General features: G+C 34.1%; 1 non-coding gene across 1 annotated transcript; it reads right to left on the bottom strand.

The window, feature by feature from the left end:
* Positions 1–1,534: 1,534 nt before the first annotated feature.
* Positions 1,535–1,641, bottom strand: LOC112617097. Its single transcript, XR_003117849.1, has one exon. It is a non-coding gene; the product is annotated as a U6 spliceosomal RNA (small nuclear RNA).
* Between the last annotated feature and the right edge of the window lie 3,655 nt (positions 1,642–5,296).

Here is a 5,296-nt window from a genome sequence, read left to right on the forward strand (position 1 = left end):
CTTGTAAATTTGTTTAAGTTCCATGTAGATTCTGGATATTAGACATTTGTCAGATGGGTAGATTTGTTAATTTAAAAAAAAGAAAACAGCTCCTGAATTCATTGATTTTTTTAAGGGTTCTTCATGTCCTTATCTCCTTCAGTTCTGCTCTGATCTTAGTTATTTCTAGTGTTCTGCTAGCTTTTGGATTTATTTCCTTTTGCTTCTGTAGTTCTTTTAACTGTAATGTTACAGTGTCAACTTTACGTCTTTCTAGCTTTCTGACATGAGCATTTAGTGCTATAAATTTCCCTCTTAGCACTGCTGTAGCTGTGTCCCAGAGATTCTGGTATGTTGTCTCTTCATTCTCATTGGTTTCAAAGGATTTCTTGATTTCTGCCTTGATTTCATTATTTACCCAGGAGTCACTTAGAAGCAGGCTGTTCAATTTCCACGCAGTTATGTGGTTTTGAGTGAGTTTCCTAATCCTGAATTCTAATTCAATTGCACTCTGGTCTGAGAGACTGTTATTATTTCAGTTCTTTTGCATTTGCTGAGGAATGTTTTACCCTCAATTATGTAGTTGATTTTAGAATAAGTACCATGTAGCACTGAGAAGCATGTATATTCTGTTAATTTGGGGTGGAAATTTCTGTAGATGTCCATTAGGTCCACTTGATCCAGATCTGACTTCAAGTCTTAAATAGCCTTGTTAATTTTCTGTCTCATTGATTTGTCTAATATTGACAGTGGGGTGTTAACGTCTCCCACTATTATTGTGTGGGAGTCTAAGTCTCTTTGTATGTCTGTGAGAAATTGTTTTAGAAATCTGGGTGCTCCTGTATTGGGCGGATATATATTTAGGATGGTTAACTCTTCTTGTTGAATCAATCTCTTTACCATTACATAATGTCCTTGTCTTTTTTTTTTTTTTTAATCTTTCTTGGTTTAAAGTCTGTTTGTTAGAGACTAGGATTGCTACCCCTGCTTTTTTTTTCTTTCAATTTTCTTGGTAAATTTTCCTCCGTCCCATTATTTTGAAACTTTGTGTGTCTTTTTCACGTAAGATGGGTCTCCAGAATATAGCACGCCAATGGGTCTTGACCCTTTGTCCAATTTGCCAATCTGTGTCTTTTAACTGGGGACATTTAGCCCATTTACAATTAAGGTTAGTATTGTTATGTGTGAATTTCATCCTGTGATCATGATGCTAGCTGGTTATTTTGCACACTAGTGGATGGAGTTTCTTCTTAGTGTCTTTTGCCTGCATATTTTGATGTGTTTTTGCAGTGGCTGGTACTGTTTTTCCTTTTCATATTTAGTGCTTCCTTCAGAATGATGAAATGATGAAATCCATCAGCATTTGTTTGTCTGAAAAGGATTTTATTTCTCATTCACTTATGAAGCTTAGTTTAGCTGGATATGAAATTCTGGGTTGAAAATTATTTTCTTTAAGAATGCTGACTATTGTCCCCCACTTTTTTGTGACTTGTAGAGTTTCTGCTGAGGAATGTGCTGTTAGTCTGATGAACTTCCCTTCGTAGTTAGAAGCTCCAGAAATATGGAATGCTTCACGAATTTGAGTGTCATCCTTGTCCAGGGGCCATGCTAATCTACTTGGTATCGTTCCAATTGTCGTATATGTGCTGCCAAAGTGAGCACCCCTTTCTTTTCTTGACTTTGTATTTGATATTCTCCTTTTCTCTATATCAAATGAGAAATCTGAAGTCATTCATTGAGACCATTTATCTTTTGCTATACAAATGTTAAGAGCTATTACTTTTCCTCTGAGTACTGTTTTAGCTAAATCACATAAATGTTGCTTTTTAGTGTTTTTACTTTTCAGATCTAAATAGTTTCCATTTAATCTATTGATATCCTTATTGAATGATAAATTATTGAAAATTACTTAATTTTAAAACTTTTAAATTTCCAAATATTTAAGTATTTTATTTTGCAATTGACTTCTAATTTAATTTATACATTCTGATAATAGAGTGATATTTTTCTTCTGACTGAAGACATTCTTTAACATTTCTTATAGTGTAAATCTGCTAGTGAGGAATTATTTCAGATTTCAGATGTCTGGAAATGTATGTATTTTGTCTTCATTTTTGAAATATGTTTTCAGTGGTTATAAAATTTTGGATAGATAGATTTTTTTTTCTTTCAGAACTTTAAAGATGTCTTCCCCTTGGGATAGTTAAAGTAGTGTGATAGGTAAGAGGAAAATGGTGTGGGCAGCTTTTATTCAGGATTCTCAGGTTCCTGAGTTTGCTACCTTATTTTGGGGCATAGACATTCATTCTGTTAAATGTGACAACAGGTAATATCCTGAAGCCAAATGTCATAGTGAGTTGCTCTTTTTCCTTTTTTGCAATCTTCTAAAGCCTGTGAAAATCTAAAGTTACTTCTGAATTTTCTCTGCAACTCTTTCTCACTCCACTTATGTTGGGCACCATCTTCATATGACACATCTGTTTATTTAGGTAGTGTATCACTAGTTTAACCTGGAATGAAACTCTTTGATTGTTGACTGCTCAGTATGAGTTGGAGAGGTGGAGCAGAGATGCTAAGCAATTAGAATGAATGAAGTATTATAATGTCCATGACAGTTAATTTTTAAAATATAATTTCAACTCTTATTTTTGATTCTGATGATATAAGTTCAGGTTTGTTAGATGGGCATATTGTGTGACACTGAAGTTTGGGGTACAAATATCCCCATAACTCAGATAGTAAGCATAGTACCCAATAGGTAGTTTTTCAGACTTTTTCCCCCTTCCTCCTCCCCTCCTCAAGTAACCCTCTGTCATTCCCATCTTTATGTCCATGTGTACCCAACACTTAGGTCCCACTTACAAGTGAGAACATTTGGTATTTGGTTTTCTGTTCCTGCATTAATTTGCTTAGGATAATAGCCTCCAGCTGTATCCCATGTTGCTGCAAAAGAAATTATGTCATTCTTCTTTACAGCTGCATAGTATTCTGTGGTGTATATGTACCACATTTTCTTTATCCAATCCAATGTTGATGGGAATCTAAGTTGATTCCACATCCTTGCTATTGTGATTGTGAATATCTGTGATGAAAATACAGGTGGAATAATTTAGTTTCCTTTGGGTATATACCTAGCAACGATATTGCTAGGTTGAATGATAATTCTATTTTTAATTATTTGAGAAATCTTCAAACTGTTTACCGCAGTGGCTGGAGTAATGTACATTTCCACCAACAGTGTATAAGTATTCTGTTTTCAATGCAGCCTCACCAGCATCTTTAATTGTTTGACTTTTTAGTAATAGCCATTCTTATTGGTGTGAGATGATATCTTATTGTGGTTTTAATTGCATTTCTCTGATGATTAGTGATGTTGAACATTTTTTTCACATGTCTGTTGGCCACTTATATATTTTCTCTTGAGAAGTGTCTGCTCATGCCTTTTGTACACTTTTTAATGGGCTTATTTGTTTTTCTGCTTGTTGAATTGTTTAAATTCCTTACAGATTCTGGATGTTAGACCTTTGTTGGATGCATAGTTTTCTCCCATTCTGTAGGTTGCCTGTTTACTCTGTATATAGTTTCTCTTGCTGTGCAGAAGCTCTTGAGATTCATTAGGTCCCATTTGTCAATTTCGGTTTCTGTTGAAATTTCTTTTGAGAACTTAGTCGTAAATTCCTTCCCAAGACCAATGTCCAGAATGATATTTTCTAGGTTTTCTTGTAGGATTCTTACAGATTGAATTCTTGCATTTAAATCTTTAATCCATTTTGAGTTAATTTTTGTATAAAGTTAAAAGTGGAGATCCATTTTCATTCTACATTTGACTAGCCAGCTATCCCAGCACCATTTAATGAATAGGAAATAATTTCCCCATTGCTCATTTTTGTCAATTTTGTCAAAGACCAGATGGCTGTAAGTGTCATGGCTTTATTTCTGGGTTCTACAGCTTGTTCCATTGGTCAATGTGTCTACTTTTATATTAGTAAAGAAAAAACCTGTTTGGGTTACTGTAGCCTTATGGTATAGTTTGAAGTCAAGTAATATGATGGCTCTGGCTTTGTTATTTGTTTAGGATTACTTTGGCTATTTGAGCTCTTTTTGTTGTTGTTTCCATATGAATTTTAGAATAGTTTATTCTAATTCTGTGAAAAATAATGTTGGTAATTTGATAGAGATAGTATTGAATCTGTAGATTGCTTCAGGTAGTATGCTCATTTTCATGATATTGGTTTTTTCCGTCTATGACATGGCATGTTTTTCCATTTGTTTGTGTCTTCTATGATTTCTTTCAGCAGTGTTTTGTAGTTCTACTTGTAGGATTCTTCACATCCTCAGTTAAATGTATTACTAGCTATTCTTTTCTGATTATTTTAAATGGAATTGCATTCTTGATTTGACTCCCAGCTTGAATGCTACTCATACATAGCAATGCTACTGATTTTTGTACATTAGTTTTACATTCTGAAATTTTACTGAAGTTGTTTATTAGCTCTAGGAGCCTTTTGTCTAAGTCTTTAAATTTTATGTAAAATTATGTCATGTCCATGATAGTCTTAATAGGTCTGTTTTTACTGTTTGTTCTGAAACATAAGTATAGTTTGCTTTGGTTTAAATGGATCCATTTTCTCCTGCCTAAGTTGTGGGCTATAGTTTCAGTATTATTTTTTTTTCCTTAACATTTTTATTTCTAGTATACAGAAATTCTTAAAGGTCTCTCTAACAGCATTTTTTATTAAATTTTAAAACATATTTATATGTTTTTAGGATAACAGTATTCATACCAGTTATTAAATAGTAAAGATATAAAATAGATGTAAGAATATTAGTAAAACAAAAACTGAGTTTCCAATAGAGACTGATATTAAAAAAAGAGAGAGAAACATTTCCCCATATTTGGCCACAGAACATTGTACAGGTTTGGTACATTGTGAGGCTGGTGCAATGAATGTGGTAAGTTTAAGTCAGAGATGCCCAAGATTGGTAGAGTTGTTCAAAAAGATTAACAAGGGCTTGTAAGAGAAGAATTGCAACCATGGAACTGGTTGATCCTGGGAAGAAATGACAGTAGTGCCCCTAAAACATGGTGGTAATGTCCAGTGATGGCAAAGCCAGTTTTAGGAGCAGTGGGACCAGTAGAGGTAACAACGTAAATTAGAAGTGGTGTTCAGTGACCACATCAGAATAGGTGTGAGGTTGCTATGGGGTGATGGTGCTTGGTGAATGGTATGTTGTGAGCAGAAGCAGCTGCACTGGTTAGTAAAAATGGCATTGTTGATAACAATCATGCCAGAAGCTGAATCATAAAATCGAATAA

The sequence above is a fragment of the Theropithecus gelada genome, unplaced genomic scaffold, assembly GCF_003255815.1.
Source record: "Theropithecus gelada isolate Dixy unplaced genomic scaffold, Tgel_1.0 HiC_scaffold_15877, whole genome shotgun sequence".
NCBI classification, from domain to species: Eukaryota; Metazoa; Chordata; class Mammalia; order Primates; family Cercopithecidae; genus Theropithecus; species Theropithecus gelada.